The following is a 20,726-nucleotide window of genomic DNA, read 5'->3' as shown; positions in this document are numbered from 1 at the left end:
AAATTGGACTGTTCAACAGCTGTTAAGAGGAAGAAAGGGAAGCTACTGCAGTAAGTGTTCGAGAGAGACCTCCCAAGTGTTGTTCAAGATGGGAATGCAAACTGAAATATATCTTGTCGAGAGAAAGTGGTACTTGCCCAGGAAACTTCATTCCACTCAATTCAGAAAAATCATCAGATGTGGGAGTAACTAGTGGCACACAGTGGACAGCCTGGTGTTTATGCATTATGAAAACTAGTGGAGATTTTCCAGCTGTGTTTTGCCCCACGTGCTCTTGAGACTTTCCTTTAAGAGGGAAAGAGCTTTTTTAAAAGGCTAGCTGCAGCACGTGGAAGGGTGAGAGGGTTGTTCAGATCTCAGCTGGGATTAATGTTTTAAGGTCCCTTAACACGGCTGCTAGTCACACAATGAATCTAAAATAATTTGACCCTAGGAGTAAATGGGGCATTTCCTTTATAGGTTTCGCCAAGTCTCTCAGCCAAAACAAAAATCAAATGAAAAAACACGAGACTCAGCTGTGCTCTAGTAAGTTGCGCAAGCATCAAGCAGGCAGTTGCCTCTACTTTTCCCTTGCTAGTTAACAGTATCACAAAAAAGACAATATTTACATATATAATCTTGATTAAATGACTCAGTTTTATACCTCTTAGATATGTAGTGAATGTGTTTATCATCCATACTATACAGAACAAAACAAACATCTTTGAAAATTCTCCCCCTCAAACCACCTGGCATGCAATATTCATAAGACATAGATGATCATCCAGATGGCAAGACAGTTTTTCAATATAACATTTGTTGTCCTTATTGTTTCTGGGAGGGAAATACACAGGAATTTAAGTATGTAGACACAGATTTCCCAAGCGGGTAGATTTTAAATGTTAGCTACATTTTTACTTATCCGCCACAAAAATTACTAAGAGAGATGATTTTGTCTCCCCCTGTACACAGTGAGATTAGGAGGTCTCAAATTGGTTTGCTCACTCTCACCACCATAAAGATTGAGAGCTTGCTAGTTTTACTTATTTTATTGTTTCATTCTGGTATGATATAATTTAAGAGCTGATATGGAAATCATTTTGGACTGAAGAGAGAAATTTGAAATGTGTGTATGACAGATAAGCATCCCCTAGAATTTGGAAAACTTGTCCAGGTTAAAAGGTTGCAACACCCTTTTCGTTTTCACACTCAATTACATTTATAATGTTTCAAACATCTAATACTGAAAAAAAATGCTTCTCTCTCTTTGAAGGCACAGCTCCTCATAGATACATAAACGAGCCCTGAATACCTTTGTTTCATACTGTTTTTTCTTAATAATCTAATTGTTTTGTCTTTTAACTGTTGCTATTTTGAAACTCGTTATGCTTATCTGCTTGTTTTATTATTTATACTGTTTTTCTGCTGGCATGGTTTTACTGCTGCTATTATTTTTTATAGATTTTTGTGTTTTATAGATTGTGGTTTTATGGCTTGTAACTATGTTATGAATGAATTTTATGTCTTTAATATGTTGTGAGCCCCTAAAAGAGTGGCTTAGGAATATTGAAATAAATGTTAAATGAAATGCATGTCTACCCAGAAGTTAAGTCCCACTAAGTTCAATGGAGTTTGCCCCTAGATAAATGGGCACATAATTGTAGCCTCAAATACTATCAGTTAATTTCTTATACACAGAATGACAGTGTACAGTAAGCAGGTCAACATTTTTCTGTGTTATAACATTTTCTTTGCCAGTTCCTAGTAGTTCAGGTAGCCATTCCTGCCAGTGCCTCTTGCTTCAAGGGTTTAAAATATACACACAACTTGCACGTCGGAGTTCAATGTAACTCATATAATTTTCAGTAACTTTCCCCTAATTTTCACTGTGTATATTTGACAAGGAAGAACATGCACACGAGATCTCAAATTGTAGGCGCAAGTAATTTAAACAACGAGACCCTTGGATTCTTGAATCCAATTTAAACTAGTAGTTCTGAAGCAGATATGAACTGTAGAAGGAAACAGTGCAGTCAAACACCACTCAACTCAAAGAAAATGAGCAGCAGAAACATGACTTTAAAACACACAAGGGACCTAGTAAGACCAAGTTCATAACAAGCTGTGCTTTATTTGTGCTGCCTGGTAATGCCATAGTCCTAATTTTAAGGGAAATGATTTCTATGTTTACACTGATTACCGGCCCCAGCATCACTCTAACTTTCAAGAAACAAATGTGACTTCACATGGGAATTTATTAAGTTAAAGGGTGACCTATGAGACTGGTTGCTCTCCACCAATTTCAGTCACATCTCAACTCTTTTCTTATTGATGGCATCAGCAGCGCTTGCAGACCTATATATAAATTCTTTATGAATAATTAACAGAGGTGCAGCCTAAAATATCTGAGCAGTTTGATGTTGTGCATCTGATGTTTCACATTTCTGCTTCAATGCCCTGCATTTACAAGCCATGCCACTAAAGTAAACATATTGCGCTACACCAGGCTGCAAATCTCAAGCTTAGAACACTATCAAATAGAGAAAACACAAGGAATAAGAATGTATTTTTAAAACCCTTATTTCTTTGATTAGTGAAACAGTGTGTTAAAAACAGAAAAATGAAAATCTTCTAAGCTTTGGACATTTGTCGAATCATCATATGAGTTTGGAACTTTCTCTGCACAATATATTTTTTTTATGCCTGGAGAATACACATGAGAAATTTATCATTGCCTCCAGTGTTTTTTTGAGCCAATTTCCTTGGCAACTGAGAAGTAACCCTAGATCCCATGTCCTTGCATGGTTCTTAGTTAAGAATGAACCTTTATATTTGCCCTAAAAGGCACAGAAAATCCTTCGCTTTAGACCATGTTTTCCCAAGTTCAAGGGTTACAAAATCCTATGCTGTCTCTGATTTTCAGATACATTTTATTACACTTGTCAAATGTTACCTACTTCAAGCTTTGTAAGTGAAGCTTCTACAGCATTAATGGTTAACAATTTAATGCCACTTCCACATTTAAAGCACATTTCTACAAATTTAACAGACATGGCTCCCCCTGGGAAGAAACTGCATTTTACTACCCACAGAGCTACAATTCCCAGTAGCTACAGTTCCTAGGATTGCTTTGAAGAAGCCAGGACTGTTAAATGCTATAAAAATGCTTTGGATGTATGATGTGGATATGACACAAAATGAAAGTTTGCTATTATTGCAAGGGTGTCAAGAGGGTCAGAAAAATCTTTTGAGTAAGTTCTGTTTGCAAACTGGCTACCATATTCTTCAGCAAATATTGTCTAGCAAGGAACTTAATCCATTTAAAAACAACAAAACTGACTTACCGTATTTTTCGCCCTATAGGATGCACTTTTCCCCCTCCAAAAATGAAGGGGAAATGTGTGTGCGTCCTATGGGGTGAATGCAGGCTTTCGCTGAAGCCTGGAGAGCGAGGCGGATCGGTGCGCACCGACCCCTCTCGCTCTCCAGGCTTCAGGAAGCTATCCGTTAGCCGTGGGAGACGCAGCTCTCCCATGGCTAGCGGACAGCTTGCCGGCACCCAGAAGCTTGGGGCGCGCTGAGCTCAGCAGGCCCCAAGCCTCGGGCTTCGCGCAGTCCTCCGCTAGCTGTGGGAGAGCTGCGCGACTTCGGGCAGCTCTCCCACAGCTTGCGGACAGCAGCCTGTTCTGGGGGCTGGGGTCGGGGGAAGCTCGGGCTTCCCCCGCCCCAGCCCCGCACCTGGGGGGGGAATAAAAAAAAATTCTTTATTTCCCCCCAAAAAAACTAGGTGCTTCCTATGGGCCGGTGCGTCCTATGGGGCGAAAAATACGGTAATTGTACCCAGAATTTTTGACCACCACTAAATCATCCTTTTGAAATGTTACACCTCTCTGTTAATTAGCTTCGATATATTTAGCGCCACTTGTGCCATCTAGTTACATAGCCTCCAGCTTATACCATCGCTGCTCCACCACCTGCTGTTTTATTTTAAATGCTCATTTCAATGGATTTCTCAGCAAAAAGGTCCAAATGAAGTTATATCTGAGACTTTTTAGGCAGTCTGACAGCTTAAAAATTAAATTTGAATCCAAATCAAATACTTCTATGTTAATAAAATATATAACTTACTTACGGAATTCACTGCCATAAGATGTGGTGAAGGCCCCTGTCTTAGATACCTTTAGGATATTAGTCAAGTTCATGGAGATCTTGGACACTGAGAACCAGCACCGAGGGCCTTCTGGCAATTCCCTCATTGCGAAAAGTGAGGTTACAGGGAACCAGGCAGAGGGCCTTCTTGGTAGTGGTCCGCCCTGTGGAACACCCTCCCATCAGACGTGAAGGAAATAAACAACTATCTGACTTATGGAATACATCTAAAGGCAGCCCTGTTTAGGGATGTTTTTAATATTTAAATGCTGTATTTGTTTAATATTTAATGCTGTATTGTTTTAACACTCGATTGGGAGCTTACTGGCATGTGGCTGAATAGCAGACACTGTGTGACACACAATGAAGTGAGTGCCACTGGCCTTATATTCTGCTTCTGGGGATTTCCAGAAGCACATGGTTGACCACGGTTGAAAACAGGATACTCGACTAGATGAGCCTTTAGTCTGATTTAGCAGAGGGGTCATTCCACACCAAATCACCTGGTTTTAATACTCAACCGTGCTCTCACGATTCATATTTTCTTCACACACAAAAACTATGTGTAGATACCTATGAGATAACCTCAAATTATTTTTAAGAGATTTTTTGGTCCAAAATTGGGTGCCGGAGAATGTTTTTAAAATTCCGATTTTTGCGCAATTTAGGCTAATGCAATTTCTGCATCAGTTTAGAAAAAACCCTCCTTTTTCGCTTGTTTTTCAGCCAGTTGGGCTTATTTTGTCATACATAACTGCATAAAACCTTTCTGGAATAATATTGACTAGTTCTTTTGTTTTATCACCAACAGTGGCTTTAAAAGATTTGTCAGAAACTGAAACCCGCTTCATCATAAGCGTTCTTTTGTCCAGTGGTTTGAAGAAGTGGTTCTCTCTGGTGCCACCTACTGATAATGAATTATGATACCATCAGGAACTCTTCGTTTGCACCCACCTCAGCTGATGGTGTGAAAAACACCTGAATTCCCTTTATGTTTTTGGAAGCAAATTCAAATAAATCTAGTGCATTCAAAATTTGTCCCTCTACAGTTCTCTTAAGACTTGCTCTCGTAGCAAGGCACTTAATCATTCCCCTTACTCCATCGCACACATTTTTACCATGGCCAGTGGCAAAGAAATGCTATTCAGCAGTCATGCCATAGTCCTCTTCATGATAACACAGATTGATAAAGTTCTTGTAGTTATTTTATTGTGCTGAACTACAATCACTAAAATAAACTACATTTGTTAAATGTGGGTGTTTTTGTCTCAAGTATTGCAACACTGGCTTCTGAAATGTGAAAAAAGCTGTAGTGTCATGTTTATGGCAGTCACTGATGAAGCATATGGACTTAGACTTCAGTTCACTTTCACATTTGTAGAAGATCACAAATGGGTGTAATGTACTATCAACTAAAAGCCGCCCTTGAAAAGGATAAAAGAACAAAAGGATTTGACAAAAAAATAGCCTATCTGGAGAAGGATATTTTACATAATAATCAAAAGACACTTTCAAAAATGTACAAACTACTTTTGAATTGGCAAAGAAAGAAGGAAGATATCAAAGAAATTACAGTAAAATGGGAGAGGGACCTGGGACATACGATCACACCCAATATTTGGAACGAATTATGGACTAAAAATATAAAATTCATGGCTTGTTTCCTTATAAGGGAAAATCTTATGAAAATGTACTATAGGTGGTACCTGACCCCTGTAAAACTTGCAAAAATAAATAAATCAAACAATAACAAGTGCTGGCGATGTAAGGAACAAATAGGTACATACTACCATATGTGGTGGTCCTGTCTAGAGATACAAAGATTTTGGAATATGATTTATGAAGAGATAAAGAGATTGATAAAAACTACATTTAGCAAGAAACCGGAAGAATTTTTACTAGGAATGGTTTCAGATAATATTCCCAAAAATAAAACTAGGCTATTTATGTATGCAACGTCAGCAGCAAGGGTTATAGTGGCAAAACACTGGAAAGATAAAAATACACCCACTAAAGAGGAATGGGTAGTTCAATTGTGCGAGTACTTGGAGCTCGCAAAGCTGACAGATGCAATAAGAGATAAACCTAAAAAATTGGTGAAAGAAGAATAGGAATGTTTAAATAATTATTTAGGGGACAAGGGCTCAACAAGAAAGACCTGGTTATGTTTAGAATGATACCGCATAGAGAAATGCTCCCTGATACCACGATGAGGGATTCCTTTGGAATGCAGATAGAGAGAATTGATAAGAATAATGATCTGTTGTGAGCTTGATGGAAGTGTACAATAGATGAGCTTTCCTGCTTTGGCTCATCTTCCTTTTTCTTTTTCTCTCCCCCCCCCCCTATTTTTCTTTTTTCTTTTCTTTTATCTTTCCCATAGTTGCTTATGTTCTGTGTCATGTACTTCGATATTTTTTTGTAGTTTTTGTATTCTTTTTCATTATTATTAAGGAATTTTCCTTTGTAATTTTGGTTGTCTATATTTATATGTACTTGTTTAAGGCAAAATAAAAGTATTAAAAACAAACAAATGGGTGTAATGCCAGTAACCTGAATGTTATGCCAGTGAAAATCTTGAACAGCATCTTGAAGAATGCAGGTGTAATTTTCTGCAAAGTCTGCTAAAATCAAACAACATTGATCATCCAAATCAGCTTTCATTTGCTTTAAGCTTTGACTCTGTGACTGGGTTATAAAATGGTGCCTTGTTAGCTACTAATTTTGCAATCAGGAAATCAACGAATTCATCAACTGGTTTTACTAAAGTTTCAAGGGATGATCAGTCAGTGTGGAGCCAATGTTTAAACACAACTGTTTCTTTAGTTTCAAAGTATTCTAACCCCATAAGAAAATCTTGAAGTACAGACTCATTAGGGCATTCAGGACAACGGGGAAGCATGCATTCTTCTGACTCCAGGTTACACACTAGTTTTAGGAGGAGTTATTGAGATGGCATGCTTAAATGCATACTCTGCATCATGAGTTTAAGGTTTTGATGATAGGTGCATACACACACTGAATGAATCCCACAACTATTTAGTTACACACTCTTTAGGACGTAGTTCACAAAACTTTATAAAAACATTTTTTTTCATCAGGATTATCTTCCTTGAATAATAAGTAGACATCTTTTAAGTTATGAAGTATTGGTCTCTTTGTTCTCAACTCTCTTTTGCCACTTTCTCTTGGAAAAGAAACATAGCCTTTTTACTAGCCAAAACTCTACTGATGTCATCTTCGCAGTAGAAATTCCTTACTTTCTGAACAACTTCAGCACTTAAGAGGACGGCTTTTCCTCTTGAGGTGGTGATATGGAGCCAGCAGTCAATAAAATGAGATCAAAATTAAAACTTATCTGAAAAAGTAGGAGAGCCAGGAGTAACATCTTGCTGAGTCAGGTAGGAGAAAAAAACTGAGGAAGAAGTGCCTACCTCCCACACGTCTTTGCTCCTGCCTGAGGTCATGTGAGAGAAAATACCCAATCCACTGTTCCCAGCCTCCCATGAAATAAATTCAAGTTATGCCCACCAAACAAAGTAAGGGTTTCAACAAGCAAGTTCTACACCTAAACAAAACTAGTTGCATATGAGCACTTTTAAGCAAGCTTCAAAAAACATACAACTCTTTACAAATACTATTTATAGGAATTATGAAGAAACTACTGAAAATAACAAATTAATGTATTTTTGACTGTCTAATCTCACTTTATTTTTGTGCTGTTTTCTTAAGCCAAACCTGACAGTAATATTCTTCTTACCTACATCAGATTCCCGATGACTCAGAACAAAAGCTAAATCCAGTGCAAGTTCAGGACTGATGAGTGACTCAGAATTTTTGCAAAACATCCGAAGAAGGTAAGGAGGAAAGCGCTTGGAGATTAGAACCTGCTGATGATACAAACCTCAGAAGTACTTCCAAAACTTAAAAATAGACAAGCCTGGCTATGGTAATAGTCACTGAAAATCTTTCAAAATTGGATTATTGCAGTGCACTCTACATGGAATTACCTTTGAAGAATATTTGGAAGATCAATTGGTCCAGAAAACAGCAGCAAGGTTGTTGCGGGTGCCTATGGGGTAATTTTACACTTATCCAGCAACAACTACATTGGTTGCAAATTTGGTTCTGTGCACATTTCAAAGTGTTAGTAATTACCTTTATGCTCTTGAATGACTTGGCTCCAGGATACTTCAAGGCTCACCTCCCATATCAGAAAGATTGCTTTCTAAGAGCTGATGGAGACACCCTTCTTGAAGCGTTGTCCATAGTGCGGCCGTGATCGTATAGTGGTTAATACTCTGCATTGTGTTGCCCACAGTGTTTTCTGCCAATTGGTGTAAATATATGCGGCACATGTGCAGCGCATATACATATATTTTCATGCTGCCCATCTGACTGGGTTCCCCTAGCTACTGTGGACAGCTTCCAGCTAAAAATCACTCAGAGAGCTTCTAGTAGATCCTAGTCTATCTTCTCCCACCCCCCAAACTACACCACTGCCTTAGTGACAATAATCACAAACAAATAACTTTGAAGAGTAGGGGAATCCTTTGAGGTTTACACATTAGAACATATACAAAACTGCTAGTCCAGCATTCTGTTTTCACAGTAGCCAGCCAGTTGTCTATGGGAAGCCCGCAAGCAGGACCTGAGTGCAACATTACTCACGATTCCCAGCAGGTATTCAGACGTATACTACTTCTGGCAGTACGTGGCTATCATGGCTAGTAGTCACTGAGAGCTGCCTTCTCCTGTTCAGTCCTCTTCTAAAGCTGTCCAAGTTGGTGGGAGTGAATTCCACCGTTTAACTATGTGCTGTGTTCTTTTGTCCTAAATCTTCCAACATTCAGCTTCATTAGATAGTCCCATGTTCAACTATTATGAGAAAGGAAGAAAAGATCTCTCTACCCTTTTCTTCAAACCATGCACAGCTCTATCATGCCTCCCTTACCTTTTTTGTAAACTTAAAACACCCCAGATTTTGAAATCATTCCTCATGCAGGAATTGTTCCAATTCCTTTCCTAATGATCTTTAGCATGCAATTCACATTTTTCACAGCTGCCCCACAATGGTTCAAATTTGTCATTGAGCTATCCATTATAACCCAAGGTATTATTCCTGGTCAGTCACTGCCATTTCTAACCAGGAATGTACCATATATGTGAAATTTATTTGCTCTGTTGTGCAACTCTTTACATTTGCTTGCACTGAATTGCATTTGCTATTTTACTGACCATTCATCCACTTTGTATAGCTCCTTTTGCAATCCCTATTTGAACAATTTGGTTTCATCAGCAAACTTGGCCACCTCACTGCTCACCCCTAATTCTAAATAATGAGTGAACAAGCTCTACATCTCACCTTTGGGAGAGCTGTCCATTTATTCCTAGCCTTTGCTTCCTGTTTCTTAACCACTTACTGAACCATAAGATAATCTCTTCTCTAGGTTATCTACAGGCCCCCTTCAAATAATTGGGAGTGTTGTTCGGTATGATAAGTAGATTTGTATCCAAGAAAGAAAAGGCTGCTTCTTTGGAGAGTTTCACCCTAGACTCCCAATTATTCTCTGCCCTAGTAGTGATTGACATTTGATGCTTTTTTGCATTAGGTGCTTTGACTCATTGTCAATTACTCCTCCTCCACCTTTCAGCTCATCTGAAGTCTCTTATAGTAAACTTTTCCAGATAGAACAGGGGATAAACAAGGGCTTGTCTAAGTCTCTCCTGACCCTCCTGGTGAACCAGGACTTCTTTGGTATAACCACATGGTCTCCCTGAAGCTGCCATTTCATATCCCCTCGGAGATATGCAGTTGTTCCTGTTTTCGCTCCAACAGCTTGAATTTAGTACTCTCCCAATGTACTCATGAATAAACTTTATTGTAAGAAAACCCTGATTGAGCACCAGTGTAGGATTACTTTGGATGCTACCATTCCATATTGCTAGACATTAAATTTGAAGCTCCCACCCAACCCTTTAGCACACTAAGAGGACTAAAATACCATCTGTGTCATATCCACCATCATCCCTCAGATATAGCTCCTATATTCTACCATTTTAACATTGCTCCCTTGACCTAAGGATACCATGCTCCAATTGCTCAGGATCCAGAAGGTATGACACAAAATCTTCTTTTTCACAGAAATTTACCTTATGATGTTGACTCTAGGATGGATGTGTATTTATGGGAATGTCACAGATATATTTTCAGTCTTGGTGCTATACAGTTTGTTTTCCTGCTGAGTGTTTCCTCCTGCAGTGAAATCTATGAATGAGAAAACACTACCACAGGACAACACTCTCTCCCCAAGCCAGACACTATTCCTATTTACCAGATTATTTCTGAGTCAGATTCCTCTATGTCTGAAGAGGAAAATACTTGGGTCTGATTATCCCTTGAGGGAAGATCCACATTATATTATTTCATTACTGATATTACTGATATTCCACATGGAATATCATCAAAGACTTCAGATTCTTTAACAACTACAGAGATGAGCTGAACCACATACCATTTCTCTAGTGATGAGGCTAGTATGTTTTCACCCCCCATTAGATGGTCCCAGTTAAGCCAATAGAGAGGGATTCACTGGGTGGTATTCAACTAGCATGTCTCATAGGCACAAACATTTCTGCTTACACAACAGAATCCTCCCCCTCCTCCCACCTGCTCTCCCCAAATCTGCTCTATAGGATTGAGGGAACTCCTAGAATAGATTTAGGAGGAAATGGGGCAAGGAGAGGGTAAGAACATTCTGTTACACATGCAGAAATTATTGTGCTGATGGAACGTGCTGTGTTGGAGACAACCCACTGTCTCTCCTCTCCCTCTGATGCAACTGCATGGATAGTGTAGGAAAGCTACCAGAAAATATATGAACAGACCTCTTACTCCCTCATTCTAAAATTAGTAGATGAAGTAAAAGAGTCAACTGCCTGTAGCAGAATCTTGTTTTCTGTTCAGACTTCATCTACTGAACATCCTCATCGCGTGGGTAACCTATGTGGTAGCTCTCAAACATTGTAGAACTACAACACCTGACTACTGGCCATGCTGGTTGTGACTGATGGGAGCTGGACTCAAACTACAGCTGGAGGGCACCACCCTACTATCTCAACCCAAAAGGTTACATGACTATTTCTAATGTTTTAAAAGTGTGCAGAAACAAAATTTACTATTCTTGTCACACATATGTGTACTCCTTAGGTCCTGGATATATATTTCCAACAATTTATTTCATTGTGACACTTACAACAGAATGATTGCAGAAAATGCATCAATGGGAAAACAGCATAGATTAAAATTTTATGGAATTGTCCACAATCCATTTTTTCTCTCCATAGAGATTAGATGATTGCACACAGATGGGATTCTGCTTTGAAACCTGATGGGATTACATTTGTATTATCATTTCTGTTTCTGAAGCAAACTGCATCTCTTAACTGGGGATGTGGGATATAACCAAAAATTAAACAGAGCTTTTTACCTTTAGCCTCAAATACACAGTGAAGGCCAGTATGAAAAACTGGATGTGAATTAAAAGCTCACCGAGCTCTGATAATTTTGTTGCTGATGAGGTAACTCAAAGCTCAATTCTATGTCAGAAGTCTTAGTTTGCAATAGTGCAAAAATATGATTAAACTCAATAAATGTTCAAGTTTATTTTATAATATTATATATAATTAAGTTTTTATATTATTTGGCCTATAATCAGAGGGGAAAGAGAAAACAATTACTTTTATTTAATTGTTCTCGATGTTTGCATGGTAACTTGCCCTTTCCTGTATTTGCAAACATCTTGTTGCTACAATAATACAATTTATGTTTAATTTGTGGAATGGAGGGAAAAGGGACAGTGGTCCTTTGAAAAATATATGAAGTATTGTTTATCTTATTTCAATTTTTTTTTTAATGTTGTCAAATAAAAATATCTAGGCATTCACAATATTTTCTTCTAGGTAAGCATGCCAAAATAAAACACCCTACAAGGTAAATTGCCAGTCATCTTCTGCCTGAGCACAAAAGAAGACATTTTCTCTCATAAAAAGTACTGTGGCTTGGATACTTTAATCATTCAGGTGGCAATTTCTCAGTCCATAAGGAAACAGCACAGCCAAACCACTGAGCTGGTTGTCCAATTTGCAAGCTGTCAAAGCCAAATATTTGTAAGATTATTTTCCCAACCATCTGCAGGTGCTGGTGTGGGAATTAGCCCCTCTGTGTTTACTGTATGTTGCAGAGATACTTAAAAAAAATAATTCAACTTTGAGGACCAGATACTAGTGAAAAGAAAGCTAAAATTCCCATAGTCTAAGGAGTATGGTGTTTCAGGTCAATTTCCTAACAGTGCAATCCTATACACATTTGCTTAGAAGTCAATCCTAGAATGCTCAATGGTATTGAGCCCTGTACCCTTGGGACACAATTCTGTGGTTCCTGGGTGTTGAAGGGACAATAGGGTATTACTCCATGGGCATAGAGGGAGATCAACTCTTAGAAGCCCACTCCCAGGAAGTACAAAAATGACCTTGCCCATCTGCCACTGGTGCTCTGATGAGGGTAGGCATTTTAGGAGTGTATCAAGAGAGAGTTTAGATCTGCTGGATCCAAAGCTCTCCAAATCTCTTGACATTGTCCTGCCCATTAGGAAATATGGCTCTTGAGTTGAAAAAGGTCTATTGATCTATTGTGTATATATCTTATGTATGTTTAACAGATGAAAATCATTGAAAGACTATTTGCTCAGTTTATTTTTATAATGGTAAGAGCAGGGGTCAGCAACCTAAGGCCTATGGGCCGGAAGCAGCCTGTGGAGGTCGTTTGAACAGCCCACAAGCCGCCCCCGAACTGACTTGCCCGCATGCGCACTGTGCTAAACCGGCACAGTGTGGCGCGGGGGCTCGTTTCCTCAGCACCAGAAATCGCGTCTGTGCAGACACTGAAAATCGCAGGCACACACGTGCACGCATTTACATGCACGCGCGATCCGGCCCACAGAGCGATCTCCGGGGGACGGATCTGGCCCACGCAAGATAAACCTTGCTGACCCCTGGGTAAGATCTTTTTGAAAAAATTGGCTGAGATGCAAAAATTTAAGACATACATACCACCTCCATATAAACAGGAATTCTTTTCTAAGCTGGTAAAAAAAATTGCTTTTGTTTATAGGTTCTGTTGTTCCATATATTCTAGCTGGGTTTTGTGTAACAGTGTATTTTTTTCTACATCCTTTTCAGGGTCAAGGATTCCTGTCAAGGTTTCATTCTCTTTATCATCTAGTATGACTCCTTTCACAATGCTTCATCTCATAATTACTGAAATAAAGTACAGTCATTTGAGAAAAAGTAGGAAATTTGTTTTCAAATGCCACACTTTTAGAATCTCTCCCTGTTTATCATAGGTAAGATGACGGTCATCAAGATTTTGACCCATCATTTTCACTAACACCTTATAGAAGTTTTAACAGACTTCTATCCTAGCTTTTCTTCAGTCTACAGAACACAGTTCATGGTCCAGGACTTTCCGCATCCCTCTAAGCACTCGGTGCCCACCCAAAATCTGTTTCTCAGCAGGACTTTTGAGAATGGTTAGAGGTAGGGTGCAGGAGCTCAAAGTGAAGGGAGTTGCTGGTGGAAGACACACACACTCTTTACACAAATGGAAGAACAATTTAAGTTCTAAGCCATAATGTTTAATACTAGAATCTTGATAGGAAAGCAATGTGTAAAATTTTGTTCCATGCTACAATTGAGCCACTTGTGGAGCCAATTTTTAAGAAAGGGCTTAGGCTACGTAAGGCCAAAAGACCTGTTCTGGAGGGTTCACCAAGTCTTGGAGCTCATATTTTGGGGGAGGGGGGCACTGAGAGTTCTGAGAGCAGGTTTCCTCTTCCATTAGCAGATTCCTCCACTGGATCAAAAGTGATTCTATGAGCCCAAATGGGCACACTTATTAATAACTATAGGGATAACTGATTACTATTAATAACTTAATAGCTACTGCATGTTTAAAGTTTGCACTGCCTATAGAAAATAAGCAAAATAATTTATCATTCAGAAATAACACTTTGAACATGTAATTTTAAAATGCTACAGACTTTAACTGATAAGGCATACTTAAATTTCCTTTCTGAACACTATTCTCTCAGACTAATGCAAATTAAGTTTGGCCAAATGAAAAATCCCAGCTGTTCTAAAGACTGTTTTTAGCAATCCAGCAATCATATATTAATACTTAGTTGCCTACCTTCCATCCAAAGTTTTGCAATAACCATACCTACAGCAATAATTCAATTTAGCATCATCTCAGTGTCAGACCTGAATTTCACAAGCATTTTATCTAAACATTTTGCAAGGCAGTGGGGTGTAACCGATCACTATTATTATTATTAATGCAATTTGTATACTGCCCTTCATCCAAAGATCTCAGGGTGGTTCGCAACAGAAAAAAACAAAATGAGAATACAAAAGACATAATAAAACAAAAGCAAAAAGCAAATTAATAACCCCCCTCGTACATACTAAAAAGCCATATAATGTTAATCAGCTGAACACATATTACATATCTTTAGGTGCCAGGTTAGCCTCCCTGCAGACAGCATTCCACAAACAGGGAATAGATGGAGCACTGAACATCATTGCTCAACCATGAAGGTCACTGACTAGGCCTAGCCAATTTAGCACATAGTCTTGTAAACATAAAAGAGGTTAATCTCTTCATTCAGGAAGGTGTCCTACAATCTCCAGGTTTCCAAGTGATATATTTCTCTTGGTTGCTTTAATATTTTTACCGTATAATACTAGGCAAAACAAAGTATATTTCATTCTCCAAACTGCCTGGTCAAGTAACTTACACCTTCTTAAATTTATCCCATGTCCTCTACCCCAAGAAATTTAGGAAGATAGGAACCCGCCTTACACCAGGTCAGACTCTGCTCATCTAACCTAAAATTATCTCCTCAACTGGCAGCAGTCTCATACACTACTGAGCTATAGTCTCCCCAATTGCACTCTTTTGATACTATACGCTAAGTCACTTTTTAAATCAAAGGAATTTAGTGTAGAGATGTTCTCTTTATGTGCCAGTATAGTAAAACACTGGTTCTTTTCTGTGGCATTCTGGGAAACTTTTCCTAGCTACTTCTGAACCTTAAAATCTTTCTCTGCTTCTCTCTCTCATACACACTGTGTCTGTGTAAAGATGTGCCAGGCACACACACAAATTCCATTCTTTGCATTCCACTCTTTTTTCACTCAGGTCACATTAAGTTTACAATGATCTGTTTTCCTTCAGTGTATAATTAATTATTTGTTTTTATATTCTTATCATAACATTAGTAATTGATTTAGACATAATATAACCAATCATAAATCTAGGTGGATTAAAAGCTTAGATACTTGTCTAAGGTCCATTAGCAAAAGACCCTTTGAAGAATTGGAGATTAATGGATTTTGGGTAACCCCTCCTTATACCTATGTTAACCAATAAGGAACTAGCCTCTTTGTTTGTATGTTAACCAATCAGCCACTAACATATGTGTGGCCATGCTTTTGTAAGATTCAATAAAAGAGAGACACAGATGAGTTTCAGGCACGCACGCACTCTCTCTCAAGAGGCAGCCTTGGAGCTCAGCTGGGGATCTCAAAAACACCATCCACTTGTTTGCCTTGATTCGAACGCAACTCAACATCTGGTGACCCCGACGTGATTTCGACGAAGTAAGGTACCAGGTCCCTTGCAGAGCTAGGAAAAACCTCATACTTAATCCGACTGGAAAAAAGTCTCAGCGCGCTATTTCATAAGTATGGGAGGGAATCTGACGAAAGGTCAGAAAGCTCACGCAAATGAATTATTTAAATTAGTCAAGCAAAAGGGGGATGGTGTTCAAATTTCCTTAAAAGAAATTGAACAAATGTTAATGGAAATAACATTCCAATGTCCATTTTACGCAGACAAAGGGTCTCTGGACATAGAGACCTGGCAAAAAATTGGAAAAACGCTTTTTTCTGAGCCAAGGGCTCCGATCGATTGCTTGCTTACTTGGCAAAAATGTGCAAATGCTATTGGTAAATTAGGATTGTCGTCTTCCTTACTCTCTACACCCCTTGCTTCATCACCTGATCCTCCCCCGTACCCACAAATCTTGCCTCCTTTGACTTCACCCCCCTCCTTTCCCTCTCAGCTCGAAGCAGCTCCGTGTCAGATTAATACAATCCCCCTCTCTCCCCCTTCTCTGCCTGCAGAAGCTGCATCTCAGCCTGCTGTCCTTTCCTCTCTCCCCCCTTTGCATTCTGTTGTTCCAAATGTTTCTGGGGTTGTCCGTGCAGGAATTTCTGAAGCCAGGCAGGAAGGTCTTTTATCTTTAGAAGAGCAGTCTGCATGGTCTGGGGAAATGCCGTCACTTTTCCCTTTCACTTATCAGCCTATCCCAGGGACTGCACAGCAACAGGTATTTCATGATAAGCTTCCATATTCCATAATGAAGGAATTCAGGAAGGCTATCTCTGACTCAGGTCTTAAATCTTCATATGTTAATGGAATGCTGGAATGTATTTCAACTTCTTATGTAATGTGTCCTAATGATTGGAAAGATCTTATGCATATGATTTTATCCCCTGCACAATATGTGGTATTTGAAAGTGAATTTAAACATAGTGCGATAGCTCTGGCTGATCCAATGCATACAGCAAGTCAAATTTTTGGATCTGCCCCATTCGATAGCTTGGCTGCACAAGCATTATTGTCAGCTTCGCATTTCAGCCGCACTGCGACCTGTGTCCAGCGCGCCATTCGTAAAGTCCCTGTCTCAGGGCAGCCTCTGAACTCCTTTGTAAATGTTAAGCAGCAACACTCAGAGCCTTACCATCAATTTATTGATAGATTAAAAGAATCAATCTCTAGACAGATAGATAATGAAACAGCTCAGAATGAGTTGATGAAAAAATTAGCCTTTGAGAATGCTAATACTGATTCTAAGAAGGTGTTACAATCTGTCATAAGTCGTTCAAAATATAGTCTTGCAGATATGATACAATCATGTACAGAAATAGGGAGTCAATCTCATGCTATGTCTTTACTTGCCACTGCAATCCAAACTAATAGCAGGCCAACAGGTAATTGTTTCAATTGCAAGCGCCCTGGGCATTTTGCTAAGCAGTGCAGGGCGCCTGGCGGAGGTGCGAATAAAAATACTACTGCAAATACTACTACCAGACCTTCAAAAAAATGTCCAAAGTGTGGAAAAGGGTATCATTGGGCAAATCAATGTAGGTCTCAGGGAAACTCCTTAGGGGCCCAACTCTCAGGCCCGGAAAATTAGAGAGTTCCCCACCCTTAGTTTCTGCTGTTGCAAAAGTTTCTAAAATTGTGCCTTTTGAATTTGCTATTGATTTGATCAATCAAGAGGCCAAAGGCACTGCTTTACCTGGTGAAATTGTGATCATGCCTAGCCAAATGGCAGGTCCACTCCCTTCTACAGTCACAGGTTTAATTTTGCCTAAATTTTCTGCGGCAAAACAAGGAATCCAGGTTATTCCAGGTGTTTTACATCATGATTATGTGGGCACCATTATGATACAATTCTGGAGCTTTATGCCAATGCAGTTAACTAAGGGTGAGTCTTTGGCACAATTGGTGATGCTTCCTTCTCCCCCTAATGTTGTCTCTGCTACTGATAGTAATTTGTGCGAGCTCTCTTCTTCTATTCCCCCACAGCTTTTGGCTGTGACACAGAGAATTGGACGACAAAAACTTCTTCGTAAGTATAAAATCAATGGAAAAATTATAGAAGGTTTGATTGACACAGGTGCTGACGTATCTGTCATTTCCAGTAATTGTTGGGACCCCACATGGCCCTTAGAATCTGCTCCTACAGTGTGGGGTGTGGGTGGTAACCAGACTTCTTGTAAAAGCGCACAGTGGTTACCTGTCTCTCTGCCAGACAGCTCTGAAATTATTGCATACATTCAGCCCTGCGTGCTAAACATCCACCTCAATTTGTGGGGAAGAGATTTATTGCAACAATTAAATGCTACCATCCAATTAAATGAGTAAGCATGCTCTTCCCCTCAGCTGGAAATCTACTAACCCTGTATGGATAGAGCAATGGCCTCTTACTGGGGAACGATTAATTGCCTTAAAACAATTGGTCAATCAGCAATTACTGGCTGACCATATTGAACCTTCAGTTAGTCCTTATAATACTCCAGTCATTTCGATGTCGTGGGTTTTGGTCATGTCCTGGCTATACGTTTAATTATATTCCTGCAAACATTAGCCACGGTACACCTTGCTGTTTAAGCCGCTTGTCTATCATATTGCCTGAAAAGCATCATCTATTTCACAATCGATATAGTCGCAATGTTGAATTGTCTGATGATTGTGATGACCTTGTCTCTCTTCCCAGTAGGACTGAATATATCTCTTTAGCTGTTTCTCTCTTAGGTGTTCCAGGATTGGCTGCACGTAATAGCAGAAATATTAACTCTCTAGCTTGTTCTGCAGCAAAAGCCCTGAATTTTACTTCTCAAGCACTTCACCTTCTCAACACAGAGCAAGCTGAACTTCACAATGGTTTATTCAAAAACAGAGCTGCTATCGACTACCTTCTTATGCTTCATCACTATGGCTGTGAGCAAGTCGCAGATATGTGCTGTTTTAACATCACTGACAATTCCAAAGCCGTTCAACGTCAAATTTCTCATTTGCAAAATCTTACCCATCATATTAAACAGGACATTGGGTTCTCTGGTTTCTGGGATTCTATTTTTCAGTGGTTCACTGGCTGGTTGCCTAATTTAACTTGGCTTCGTAGTCTTTTTTATTATGCCATAATAATTGTATGTATATTAATTTTGTTCTTTTGCTTCCTCCAATGCATTCCTAGCCTTACAAATCTTTTTTCTCGCCTTTTCTCTCCACCTCAGCCACCTAGTGCTCTCCTCGCTGACTATTATTCGAAATGGCAACGCCAATAATAAACAAAAAGGGGAAATGTGGGTAGAATTATTTTGGGATTTACTGGCAAACCAATAATCCTGACAGTACTCATGCCCCATCCTCCCTCGCAGTATTATTTTGGGATTCGATGGCAAACCACTGATCCCAAAGCACTGCTGCTTTATTTTGCTTCCAACAAGTTGCCTTATTTCGCAAATAAGAAAAAAAAGGAGGAGATGTAGAGATGTTCTCTTTATGTGCCAGTATAGTAAAACACTGGTTCTTTTCTGTGGCATTCTGGGAAACTTTTCCTAGCTACTTCTGAACCTTAAAATCTTTCTCTGCTTCTCTCTCTCATACACACTGTGTCTGTGTAAAGATGTGCCAGGCACACACACAAATTCCATTCTTTGCATTCCACTCTTTTTTCACTCAGGTCACATTAAGTTTACAATGATCTGTTTTCCTTCAGTGTATAATTAATTATTTGTTTTTATATTCTTATCATAACATTAGTAATTGATTTAGACATAATATAACCAATCATAAATCTAGGTGGATTAAAAGCTTAGATACTTGTCTAAGGTCCATTAGCAAAAGACCCTTTGAAGAATTGGAGATTAATGGATTTTGGGTAACCCCTCCTTATACCTATGTTAACCAATAAGGAACTAGCCTCTTTGTTTGTATGTTAACCAATCAGCCACTAACATATGTGTGGCCATGCTTTTGTAAGATTCAATAAAAGAGAGACACAGATGAGTTTCAGGCACGCACGCACTCTCTCTCAAGAGGCAGCCTTGGAGCTCAGCTGGGGATCTCAAAAACACCATCCACTTGTTTGCCTTGATTCGAACGCAACTCAACAATTTAGGAAAGCAGTTTGCAGTATGTTTGTAAGTGATATAAATACAGTGAAAATTTTCACAGGACATGCGCCAGTGGGTTGCAGAGGACAGGGAAAAGAAGCGGAGCTATTCCATTGTCTCTGCTGAGTCTCTGGCCTTCCTCAGCTGTCACACGGTGACAGCCATTCTTTTTTAGCCATTTCCATCCCAGATTGCTACTGTAAGAACTCGAACTTTAAGAAAGTTGCCCAGGTTTGCCTTTCCCCCTCCTCCTCCTCTCCGTGTCTTTTATTTTCTATCACACTTTTGGACTTCCGGTCAGCGCCGGCGCTTAATGGCGGATCTCAACCGGAGCTCCGGGAGAGATCTGCTTCGTGGGTTCGGGTCCTGTCAGCTACGGCGAAGCGGGGACCCTTAAAAATCACAGGCGCGTTGCCTGTGAACTGGAGACTCGGCGGGCACCTTTGCGCCCCCCCGACGCTGCGAAATAGCCTTTTTAAAGGCTCCGGAGGAGCGGAGGGGTCTTGGAGCGGTGCTGAGAGTCGTCTTCACCCAGCCTGCGAAGCGAAGCCGCGTCGCCATTAGCGGAGAGCGCTGACTTCTTCCCGGGAAATTGGATTAAAAGAACAACTATCCGTGAGTAGGATTGACCGCTAAAATATAACTGGACACTAAAAGTAAAGAAATTGGGCACCGAGACGGACAAGCACTAAAAAGGAAGTCTGCTTTCCGTTCTGTAGCAAGATCAAAGCGAAAGGCACTCTAGCTGTAACTGCTTGAGAGGAAATTTGCGGGATTTAAGAAATCCA

At 39.6% G+C, this 20,726-nt stretch overlaps 1 protein-coding gene and 2 long non-coding RNA genes across 3 annotated transcripts in view; all 3 read right to left on the bottom strand.

Annotated features, from left to right (window-relative positions):
- LOC310767021 overlaps positions 1-20,726 on the bottom strand; it is a 962,895-nt gene that overhangs the window by 483,316 nt on the left and 458,853 nt on the right. The window lies entirely within an intron of this gene.
- AVEN (apoptosis and caspase activation inhibitor) overlaps positions 1-20,726 on the bottom strand; it is a 111,813-nt gene that overhangs the window by 14,307 nt on the left and 76,780 nt on the right. The window lies entirely within an intron of this gene.
- On the bottom strand, positions 1,442-4,872 carry LOC310766616. Its single transcript, XR_014550282.1, has 2 exons — positions 3,809-4,872; positions 1,442-3,318 (listed from the first exon to the last, which is right to left on the bottom strand). It is a non-coding gene; the product is annotated as an uncharacterized lncRNA (long non-coding RNA).

Source organism: Podarcis filfolensis, assembly GCF_964270895.1.
Source record: "Podarcis filfolensis genome assembly, chromosome: 1".
Lineage (NCBI taxonomy): Eukaryota > Metazoa > Chordata > Lepidosauria > Squamata > Lacertidae > Podarcis > Podarcis filfolensis.
The sequence above is the reverse complement of the archived record's forward strand: the minus strand, read 5'-3'. Positions and strand labels throughout refer to the sequence as shown.